Genomic DNA, 12,780 nt, shown 5'->3' with positions numbered 1-12,780 from the left:
TCTTGGAGTATAGCTGGTGCAGCGGTTGCTACCAGCTATCTCTTCTGTTCTGTCTTCTGGGATCGCGCTAGCTACTTTTCGCTAGCGCTGGGGATCCTTCTGTTCTGTCTTCTGGGATTGCGCTAGCCACTTTTCGCTAGCGCTGGGGATCCTTCTGTTCTGCTACTCTGTACCTGGATCGCGCTAGCCACTTTTAGCTAGTGCTGTGGATCCTATCTCTCGCTTGTCCCTGTTTTCGTGTGTCTGTCTTGTCCGCTACGCTTGCTGGAGGCTCGGTGAGGTAACCGTTAAGCAAGCGCTCGCGTCCTCTGTTTCATGTTTGTCTGTTAATGGTTAGTTAGGCGGGCTTGTCTCTATTGTGCTTATCACGTGGAGAACGCGCATAACCGCGTGCACTGTTGCGAATGAGTGCGGTGTTCGCGGTTAGCTAGCGTTTGTTATTTTCCGTATCTCCTTATTGTATTATTTGCTGTGCCTTTGCTACCCTCGTATTTTATTCTGATCTGCCTTGTGTCACGATCGCGTTCCTATTTCATATCTGCTGTTGTGTGTGCGCGGTCGCGGGGTGGCGACTGGATTGGCGCACACACATACAACCTGTCCCTTTGCTCAATCTCATTCGCAATCGCCTCTCTTGCGATTGCGTTCTGCACTTCGTACAATTCCTGTCTGGCACTTGTGGAGGTACAGAGGATTGGTTCCTCTGCACTCCCCAGCGCCATCTGCCGACAGGAATTTCCCTCTACAGGTGCGTAGCACCTTTTGCTGGGTGCCTGCAAATATACGCTTGTGGAGGATTTCCACCGTGTCAGCGCACGCGTTGTGCGCTGATCACGGAGAAAGTTCCACAATCGTTACACCGGATCACATAAAGCGACCAAACAATAACCATGGAGATTAATACAAACGTTGATACCTTAACAATGGAACAGGAAACATCCAAAATTACTATGCCATAACAAGAAATAACTATGCCATAAAAAGAGGCAACATTGTGATGGCTATAAAACGAAGTACAAATCATGGGCTAGAAACAATTCCACAAGTCTATCCATATTTACAATACAGCAGTTATCCAAGCAACAACAAGTTACTACTTACTCATCCAATTTTCAGACACAGGAACCGCACAAGGCAGGAACTGGAGAAGAATGGCAAATGAAATGAACTGCACATGGGTTTAAATACCCATAACTCCACCCAAAAGGACTAGACCCAAAATTTCAAGAGCCAATCACAACCAAACATGACCAATTAAGGAAAAGACAGATCAAAGGGAGTCACAATACCAGAAATCCGGCCACAAAGCATGCTGGGCGGAAATGACGTAATGCGCAACAATGCGTAAAAAAATACGCATGACCAATAAAAAATACGCATGTAACACATACTTTAGAAATACATATGGGACGCATACTAATACAAAAATATGCATGGGAAAAATACGCATGGAACACATACCCATACGCATAGGCTACCAACTAATATGCATGATTGATTACAAAAATACGCATGCATATCAAAAATAGAAAACTATGTATAGAACCCAATTGTATCCGACTCCCCCCAAAATGGTCAATTAAACCCTCCAAAAGATATAAGGCATAGTATAATGAGTAGAATATAAAGAGAGAGTGTATGATACTTGCCACCCAAGACAATGAATGAAATTAGACACCAAGAGGTCTCTAGGGGGTGCTCACCGCATTCCGCGGAATTCAGTTTTCCGCGATTCCGGTTGGAAATTGGTGATTCTGTTCCGTCACATCAGAACGGAATTGCTATAGCGCTAAACGGAAATTCCGGAATCACTATTCGGAATGCAATTTTTTTTACGCCAATCAGAAGGAAGACCCTAGACTGAAGCTTATAAGTGATTTCTGCATGAAAATCTGACTTTCTGCACCAATTAAAGTCTTAAGAATAACCAACCAATCCTACGTTAGCAACCAGCTACCTATCAGCAGCTATCACACCAATTTTGTATATAATAGAGCTGTGCAGTCACGAAGCTTGTGGGTTTCAGTTTGGTGTTGAAGAGAGGGGAGAGACAGACCCATAGTAGTTTTAACATAAAACAAAAGTCTTTTTAAAAGACTGTTAGAGAGAGTTAGAGTGTGAGCTATATTAGTAGTAGTAAGCTAGGTGTATTTGTGAGAGAATGACAGTAGATTGTTAGCTTGAGTGATAGATTGTAGTATAGTGCGCTAGTAGTTGCTGCAGAGCCAGCCAGGCCGCAGGCTTAGTGTTTGACAGATTGAGAATGAGTTTGGTAAATGATTAGTTGAGTGTTTTTTTTTATTTTTGTTTTCTTTATTTTGTTTTTTTTCTTTATTTCACCCCCTTATTTTCTGATCTGTTCTGTCGCTCATGCCCCTTCCCCAATAAAGTTTGTGGCCCCCAAATAATGGAGCGGGAGCAGCAGCAATTTCCTACCATTCCTAAAAGGAAATAGAGTGATTGTGGTGTTGGTTTATCACGTCAAGTATGTGATCAGGTTGAGGGTGGCAACAGCAGCAGGAAGCGTTCCCCCCCTCGTCAGAGATGCCTTCCCTGTGTTCGCAGCATGCAGGAAAATTTTGACAGAGCAGGAGGCGAAGAGCGTTGTGGATTATTTAGATAAGGAACCCTCTTACCCAGTCTGAGGAACTTGAAGCTAGTTGCAGCAACACCGGCTGACCAGAACCCGACCGCAGCTGCTTCTCTTGAGAAGGTTGTTTCCTCCCAGTACTCCGCTCCAGAAGTAAAGCACACCTACATCGCTGAGAGAGATGTGGAGAAGGTTTGGGAGGAGGCATTGGAGGAGACCATGGGACCAAGGTCCCAAAAAGTGGTGGGTTCTGTGATGACAGAAATGGCCCGTGTTTTCTTTTTTTAAAGAGAATATTTACTTATTTTTCATAAACAAAGTTCTTAAAAGAGCTACAAACATTCCCAAGGTAGCGCAATTCAAGACATTTTGCATATTAGAGATAAGGTGAGATCTATTTTCAGAAAATAGACTGTTTGCACATGCTCAGTCATGTTGGGGAGGAGCGGAAAGCGACCAGGCACATGGCTAATTAATATTCACTGCACGTTGTGACATGCAGTGTTTACTTCCTGGAGCGGCCGCTCTGTGCGGCGATTGGCCGGCGGGACCACGTGATGCCACATGCGTCCAAGAGTACGCATTGCGGCATCCCGGACGCCAGAGTGAGCTGCACAACGCGGCTCACTCTGACGTCCACATCGAACAGCACCAGGCCTTGCGTTAGGTGCACGTTATGCGACCAACGTAGCACCTAATGCAACGTCTTGGTGTGCAAGTAGCCTTAATGCTATTGTCTCATATGATGATGATTCAGCTTTTCCCATAGTCTCGCACTAAGCAATCATGTGACCCCCAACAAGACAAATTCAGCAATCATGAGGCACATAGACACCTCTCACCTGGCTTCTAAATTATCCTCTACCGGCTGCTGTGCCTGGCTGGCCTGGCAATACTGTTTTTGGCCGGATTGGGGATGATGTGTGGGCTGAAAGGCCTTGCGGTGATGCTGTGGTGTGGCCGGATAAAGTAGTGACAGGCACCCCCCCCCCGGTTAGATAGTGACAGGTATCCCTCCCCCCCCAGCTGAGGTAGTGACAGGCACCCCCCCAGGTTAGATAGTGACAGGTGTCCAGAGCCTCCAACCATCCAAACCCCTGTTACCTCTGCCATGTACTGCCCGGCCGACAATACCTTCTCCTGTATCCCCACTGGGCTGCCGCTGCCTGCCTCACAGATCGCGGCGATTGAAGCAAGGAGAGCACGCATAGCACCCGCGCGGAGGACCTTCACATGCAGAAGTGACTAATGATGTCACTTCCGCATGTGACGTACTCATGTATGCGGGTACCGTGCACACTCTCTTTGCTTCAAGGGACTCTGAGCAGTGCAGAAACTATGGAAAGATGCATATCATTTTAAAGCTCTCTTTCTCCTCTTTCCATTGATATATAAACCACCGCCCTACGCCTTTTAGTTTTACTATTTTCGTGATTGAAAGAGAGCTTTAAAATGATATCCATCTTTCCATAGTTACATTGTATTACACAGGGCGACTTTCTGCTGAATGGAGCTGCTGACACTGGGGAAAGTGTCGTCCTATGTAATACAAGTAACTATGGAAAGATGGATATCATTTTAAAGCTCTCTTTCTCCTCTTTCTGGCGACACCGAAATAGTCACCCTACACCTTTTAGTTTTCTCTATTTTCGTGATTGAAATCGCGGCAATTTCAATCACGAAAACTAAAAGGCGTAGGGCGGCGGTTTATATATCATTGGAAAGAGGAGAAAGAGCTTTAAAATGATATGCATCTTTCCATAGTTTCTGCACTGCTCGGAGTCCCTTTCAGTCGCCGCGATCTGTGAGGTCTGAGCAGCGAGCTGTGAGGCAGCGGGGACACAGGAGAGGCCACACAAGAGAGAGCAGGCATGGTGCCCATAGCGCACGCCATGCCTGCATCTCGGGGAGACAAGCAGGTCGCAACAGGAGGCCTGGCGGGCCGGATGCGGCCCACCAGTTGGACAGCGCTGATCTAAGGGAAATATTACTGATTTAGACCAATTGATTAAGAGGCCGGAGATAGCTCCAAATGTATCAAAAATATCTAATACCGCATCCAAAGAGGGGCTAGGATCTGCTAGATAGATAAGCATATCATCTGCGTATAGAGAGATATGCTCCTCTATCCTGTTAATTTGGAGCCCTTGAATCAGTTGGGATTCTGTAATAGATTGAGCTATGGGTTCCACTGCGATGGCAAACAGGAGGGGGAGAGTGGGCATCCCTGCCGAATGCCACGGGAGATCTCAAAGCTATTAGATATGGTTGAATTTGCTCTGTTTGCTCAGGGTGCATTATATAGTATACTAAACCATTTCCTAAAATTAGGACCAAAGCCGAATCTCTCCAGGACCTTCAGAACGTATGACCACTCAATGGAGTCAAAGGCCTGATTGGCATCAAGCGATAAAATTACACTCCTACCGGCATTAGGGTGAGGACATTGAATATTAGATAGAAGTCTACGAATATTTAATCTGGTATTGCGACCCGGAATAAATCCAGTCTGATCAGGGTGTATTATTGAATCCACATGTCAGTTCAATCGGCTGGCGAGAATTTGTGAGATTTTAAAGGTCAGTGTTTATCAAGGATATTGGGCGATATGAATTGCACATGATTGGATTCTTGCCAGGTTTAAGGACAAGAGCAATCAGGGCCTCATGCATAGTGTCAGGGAGAGATTCAGCTTCAAAAACATGGAGAAAAATAATCGGATGAGTTGCGGGGTTACCAAAGATTTGTCTTTTGCTTACCACTCGGCAGGGATACCATCCGGGCCTGGAGTTTTATTGGCCTTAAAGAGACTCTGCAGCGAGAATAAATCTCGCTTCAGAGCTCATAGTTAGCAGGGGCATGTGTGCCCCTGCTCAACGGGGGTCCCTTCACCCCAAAACCCGCAACACTTGGTCGTGGAATTGGTCGTTCCTGTTGGCAGGACTAACGGCTGCAGCCCTGCCTCCAGTCACCTCTATCAGCGACACATCACCCCCTCTCCTCCACCCCTCTCAGTGTAGGAAGACAGAGGGGCGGGGGAGAGGCGGAGATACACGCTGACAGACGCACGTGGGGCAGGGCTGCGGCGGTTAGCCCTGCCCCAACCAGGAAGAGGGGATGCACTGCACGGAGGGGGATTTGGGGGTAAAGGGCTCCCGTTTAGCGGCGCGATAGTGGCGGTTTAGCAGGGGCACACATGCCCCTGCTATCTATGAGGTCTGAAGCGAGATTTATTCTCGCTTCAGACTCTCTAAAGGAGGAGATAACCATTTTGATCTCGTCTGCTGTAATTGGGGCCTCTAATTCCTGTCTAGCCTCCTCAGATAATATAGGGAGCTCCAGACTCCCCAAACCCAGTTGTAGATTCAACAAGTCTAGAGGAGTAGAGTGGTGTGTAAAATTCCTGAAAACTTTAGAAATCTCAGAGGAGGTTGTATGTATTTTACCTGCGTCATCCACGATTCTCGGGATGGCCAGTGATTGGTCATTGGATTTCAACAGATAGTTTAAGAGCTTGCTACACTTATCCCAAATTCAAACCCTCTTAGTGTATGTATTAAATCTCCATGTTTGGTCCTGTTGAGAAGTAGTATTTCAAGTTTCCTACGCTCCATTTCCCATTTAGTATAAGTTTTCACGGGTAGATTGCTGTAGCAATCTTACTTTAGCTTCCCAAGCTTCCTTTTCATGGTATAGTTGTGAGGCAATGTTATTTTGTCTAAGCCCAGACATTGATGCTCTGAAAGCTCCCCTAAGGACCGCCTTACTAGCATCCCAGCACACTGATGGGGAGGCTGTTCCCTGATTGATATGCCAATAGTTAGTCATATCCCTCTGGCAGTCCCCCAGTATAGTATAGTCCTCCAACCAGCAGGAACCCAATCTCCATATTGAGGGCAATCTATGGCCTGGAAGATACAATTGACCAGAGGAGAGTGGTCCGAAATACCATGAAGTAAATATTCTATTGCATCCACCAGGGGTATCAGGTCTTTAGAGCCAAAGGATAAATCAATTCAGGACATGGTCTGATGAGTATCAGAATAGCATGTAAACTTCCTAGCATCAGGAAATTTCCATCTCCAGATATCTTGCAAGTCATATAGAGAGCCATTTCAGAAATGGAGGGTATGATCTGCCTGATCCATTCAGTCTGTCCAGGGTAGGTTCCAGTATAGCATTAAAGTCTCCCATAAGCACAACTGAGTCATCCATAAACACATGTAGTTAAGTAGAGACCAGGGCCGGGCCGAGGCATAAGTTTGAAAGGCTCCAGCCTCAGGGCGCAGTGTAGGAGGGGGCACACAATTCATTCAGCTGTCATTCCTAATTGTGTATGAAGCAGAAAGAAATAAGAAAAGGGGATACATAGCAGTGACTGCAAGCCAGATAACTAGATATTAAGGTGTTGGGGAGGTTGTGGGCCCTGTGGCCCTCTTAGTCTAATAGCAATCAGTGTGTGACAGCTGGGGTGGGAGGGATGGAGGGGCGCACTTTGGTGTCTCAGCCTTGGGTGCTGGAGGACCTTGTTCCTGCCCTGGTAGAGACGTTCCAGTGCTTGAACATTAAAGGGTGGCAGGATAAAAATAGATCCCAATACTAGCGGCCTACCTTCGATAGTATATTTAACAACGTTACCATTAGGGTCAATTCTAACTTCGGAGACCTGAGTAGGGAGGGGATTTAGCCATTAGTATGGCCATCCCCCTAGAAAAAGAAAAATGAGCGCAGTAGTATGAGGAAATCCAGGGTTTCAGCCCGTGTTTTCTTCATCCAGTGTCATCAGTCAACATCACCACCACCCCTCAACTACAGAGGTGTTTGATGGCCAGGTGGAGGATCCAGAAGAATCACTTCTTGAACTGGATATTTTGGATGATGAGATGGCTGATCAAACGTGGTTGCCACCTGTTGTTTAGGCACTAGCAGGCGTGAGCAGCTTGTACAAAAAGAGCAGATGGTTGGCCAGCAGCTCCCATAAAAATGTAGGTGCATGAGGCAGGAGAACAAAAAGGGCACCGCCATTTACTCCCATAATAAATCTCTTTTAATAGGCGCCAAACAGGAAAAAAGGGTGCCGGAGGAAAAATAACGTTTTACAAGCGGTGCCCGGAGATTTTTAATGTTTTATAACTGCTTCTCATGATTATTACACATTTAAGGATTTATAATTTTTGTAAAACATTTTTCAACAGCAGTTTAGTAAAATTCGTATTAAATTTCTATAAAAACATACATTTCACTTTTTAACCTTCTGCCGCCCGCGTCACGCCAGTAGGCGTGGCCGCAGCACCGCCTAACGCCAATTGGCATAAAGCCCTGGGGCTCTATTTTGCCTGAGATCGCGCGCATCTCATGCACGGAGGGCAGAGCTCCACCCCGCCTTCAGTCTCCGAGCGGCTATTGCCGCTCGGGAGACTGTTAGACAGCGATCACGCCGTCTATTTACTTGGTGCAGCGCTGCGATGAGCAGCAGCGCTGCACTGGGGACAGCCGTGTGACACGGTTGTCCCCATGGGGGACAAGAGATCGATCGGCTCTCATAGGCAGAAGCCTATGACAGCCAATCGCCATAATTGGCCGGCTGTGGGGAGGGAATACATTTAAAGAAACAGGGGTTTTTAGAAAAAAATATATATTTATTTAAAGAAAAAAACAAACATGGGGGGGGGGGGGGGAGCAATCAAATCCCACCAACAGAGAGCTCTGTTGGTGGGGAGAAAAGGGGGGGGGAAATCACTTGTGTGCTGAGTTGTGCAGCCCGGCCTTAAAGCTGTAGTGGCCAATTTTGCTAAAAATGGCCTGGTCACTGGGGGGGGGGGGGGGGGGGGTCCTCAAGTGGTTAAAAAGGGAAACAACCTTTTTACAATTGCCGATTTCATACACATTTACTGATTTATAACTTTAAACATTTAACAAAATATAGCACTTTTTTCAACCGTTCATGCTTATCGTTTAAAACCCTGCACCCTTTTTTCCCGGCACCCTTTTTTAATGTACGCATTGTTGCTAGCCTGGCATTATTTTTTGGAGGGACAGCAGTGCTATGGCGGTACTAGCAGCAGCAATAGGACCCAGAGGCATGTTGTGCACAATGACATGCATCTGTCCTATTAATACAATTTATACACCACCTTGCAGGGGCGTAGCTAGAAATGACTGGGCCCCATAGCAAAAAAAAATTATGCCCCCCCCCCCCCCACGACCTTCCAACCCCACGGACCTCAGACCTCCCACCCAAACATTTTGTGGAGAAATCTGATTTCCCCACAAAATGCACCCAGATTGGCGGCAGATTTCCCCACAATATGCACCCAGATTGTCGGCAGATTTCCCTACAATATGCACCCAGATTGTCGGCAGATTTCCCCAAAAAATGCACCCAGTTTGGCGGAAGATTTCCCCACAAAATGCACCTAGATTGTCGGCAGATTTCCCCACAATATGCAACCAGATTGCTGGCAGACTTCCCTACAATATGCAACCAGATTGTCGGCAGATTTCCCCACAAAATGCAACCAGATTGCTGGCAGATTTCCCTACAATATCCAACCAGATTGTTGGCAGATTTCCCCAATATCCAACCAGATTGTTGGCAGATTTCCCCACAATATGCAACCAGATTGTTGCCAGATTTCCCCACAATATGCAACCAGATTGTTGGCAGATTTCCCCACAATATGCAACCAGATTGTTGGCAGATTTCCCCACAATATGCAACCAGATTGTTGGCAGATTTCCCCACAATATGCAACCAGATTGTTGGCAGATTTCCCCACAATATGCAACCAGATTGTTGGCAGATTTCCCCACAATATGCAACCAGATTGTTGGCAGATTTCCCCACAATATGCAACCAGATTGTGGGCAGATTTCCTAATAAAATGTAACCAGATTGGTGGCAGATTTCCCCACAAATTGCAATGAGGTTGGTGGCAGATTTCCCCACAAATTGCAACCAGATTGTCAGCAGATTTCCCCACAGGGTAGGCAGATAGGTAGACGGGCGGGCAGGGTAGGCAGATAGGTAGACGGATGGGAGGGAAGGCATATAGGTAGCCAGGTGGTCAGTTAGGTAGCCGGGTGGGAGGGTAGGCAGTTAGGTAGCCGGGTAGGCAGTTAGGTAGCCAGGTGGGCGGGTAGGTAGCCGGGTGGGTGGACAGTTAGGTAGCCAGGTAGCTGGGTGGCCAGGTGGGTGGACAGTTAAGTAGCCAGGTAGGTGGATGGACAGTTAGGTAGCCGGGTAGGTGCACAGTTAGGTAGCCAGGTATGTGGACAGTTAGGTAGCCGGGTGGGTGGGTGGACAGTTAGGTAGCCAGGTAGCTGGGTGGGTGGGTGGACAGGTAGGTAGTCGGGTAGGTGGGTGGATAGTTAGGTAGCCAGGTAGCCGGGTGGGTGGATAGTTAGGTAGCCAGGTGGACAGTTAGGTAGCCAGGTATGTGGACAGTTAGGTAGCCGGGTGGGTGGGTGGACAGTTAGGTAGCCAGGTAGCTGGGTGGGTGGGTGGACAGGTAGGTAGTCGGGTAGGTGGGTGGATAGTTAGGTAGCCAGGTAGCCGGGTGGGTGGATAGTTAGGTAGCCAGGTGGACAGTTAGGTAGCCAGGTATGTGGACAGTTAGGTAGCCGGGTGGGTGGGTGAGTGGGCAGACGAGTGGCTTAGTGGGGTAGGGCCTCCCTCCCTCCCTGCCTTACCTCGGGGCCCCCCTCCTCCTATTATGAGCGGCGCGGGAGAGCGGCATATAGAGCAGGCTCCGGCGGGAGGTCCAGCAGGCCCAGACGCTAGAGGTCCAGCTGCCTCCGGGCTACGGCGTCTCCTCTCTCTGTATGCTGCTCGCATTCGAGCAGCATACAGAGGAGACGCCGTAGCCCGGAGGCAGCTGGACCTCTAGCGTCTGGGCCTGCTGGACCTCCCGCCGGAGCCTGCTCTATATGCCGCTCTCCCGCGCCGCTCATAATAGGAGGAGGGGGGCCCCGAGGTGAGACAGGGAGGGGGGGGGCCGGGCCGGAGCGCCGGCATTATTATAATAAAAAAAAAGTCCTCTCTTAGCTGAGGGCGGCGGGCCCCCTGTGACGTAGGGTTGCCGCGGGCCCTATAGCAACGCTATGGTTGCTATAGCGATTTCTACGCCGCTGCCACCTTGGGGTTTTCTAACTACTGGTAAGTAAAATATGTAAATTCATATACTGTGTATTTGATCCACTGAGGTGCCAGAACACCTCCAGTGAACAGGATCACATTCTGTAATTATGAATGAACCAGAGGCTGTTAAAGGGACTCCGAGCAGTGCATAAACTATGGAAAGATGCATATCATTTGAAAGCCCTCTTTCTCCCGTTTCCAATGATATATAAACCGCCGCCTTACGCCTTTTAGTTTTTGCAATTTTCGCGATTGAAATTGCCGCGGCCGCAAATTCCAATCGCGAAAATAGAGAAAACTAAAAAGGCGTAGGGTGACGATTTAGGTGTCGCCAGAAAGAGGAGAAAGAGCTTTAAAATGACTTCCACTTAGTGTGGAAAAGGTTGCATGTTACATAAGTTTGCCCTTTTCCTACACTTCCATGTTAATGCGTTTATTTATGCAAAACAGTAAGTGGAAATTATATTGCGTCACCATTGACTCATGTTTTTGAAAGCTATACAAAAAAACCAGTGTTTTTGAAAGATTCATATTACAAAACACATACCCATGCGTTTATGTGGCCCATTAAGTAACATATGCATAAACGCATTTTATAAACACTAGCATTTCTGCTAAGTGTGTTCCCAGCCTAATACCATTAGCCATAGACCCTGAACAAGCATGTAGCAGAACATGTTTGATATGGTCAGATTTGAGAAGGATAGCTGCATGCTGGTTTCTGGTGGGATTCAGACACTACTGTAGTCAAATAGATCAGCAGGGCTGTCAGGCAAACGGTATACATGCTACCGTTGGGAAAACTAATCCAAAAACATGGCCTGACATACCACTGCTATGCAGACGACACCCAACTATATCTTTCCTTCAAGCCTGGTGTGACAGACCCAACTCTAACTATAAACGCCTGCTTACGTGAACTACAGCAATGGATGAATGACAACTGGCTGAAACTAAACGCAGACAAAACTGAAGTCCTGATTGGAGGGCAGAGCATGATAACAAAACTTCTTAACTTGCAGTCTTCACCACTGGGAATAGGAGGCACGGATCTACGCAGCTCTGATCATGTGCGTAGCCTGGGAGTTCTAATTGATGGGGATTTAAACTTCAGAACTCAAATCTCTGCTGTGGTGAAATCATCCTATTTTCACCTGAAGAACATTGCAAAAATCAAGCACCTCATACCCCCAGAAGATCTGCCAACCTTAGTCCACGCCTTCATCACATCCCGACTGGACTACTGCAATGCTCTCTACACTGGCCTTCCAAAAAAGGACTTGTACCGCCTACAGCTGATACAGAATACTGCTGCCAGACTAACCAACCCCGTCACTGCCACATAATGCCAGTCCTGCATTCCCTTCACTGGCTACCTATAGAATGGAGGGTCCTATTCAAGATCGGCCTACTGACATTTAAATCCCTGAATAATCTAGGCCCTGGATACATGAAAGATATGTTACAGCGGCGTAGCAATCCCTGCATTCTCAGATCCACAGGTTCTAATAATCTAGTCATACCCAGAGTCCACTTGGAAACTTTTGGTCCCAGAGCCTTCTGTCATGCTGCCCCTACGTTTTGGAACTCCTTACCTCAACAGATCAGGACAGCCCCATCCCTGGGTGTGTTTAAATCCAGACTGAAAACCCACCTGTTCAGTCTGGCATTTGCAGAAATATAACTTTTGTTGTGTGAATACTTCATCCTACTAATTACTGAATCTGAGAGAGCCTAAGTGCTTTGAGTCCTATGGGAGAAAAGCACTATAGAAATGTTATTGTATTGTATTGCTTAAAAGGAAATATGGCAGCCTCCCACTCCAGTAGTCCTTATGACTGCCAAGCCAATACAAATACAGTATGATCTTTTCAACACAGTACATTAGACCTGGAGCAGTTAGAAGATTTTAAACAGGACTGTCATGTCAATACTTGCTTCAAAATCCTGTCATCTTACCGATTAGGGGCAATTAAAACATTTCCAAGTTTGTGCAAATATGTAGCTTGGAAAAAAAAAATGCAAATACATACAAGTTTACATAATTCTG

This window comes from Hyperolius riggenbachi, unplaced genomic scaffold, assembly GCF_040937935.1.
Source record: "Hyperolius riggenbachi isolate aHypRig1 unplaced genomic scaffold, aHypRig1.pri scaffold_193, whole genome shotgun sequence".
Taxonomy (NCBI): Eukaryota; Metazoa; Chordata; class Amphibia; order Anura; family Hyperoliidae; genus Hyperolius; species Hyperolius riggenbachi.
This window is presented reverse-complemented; position numbering follows the sequence as displayed.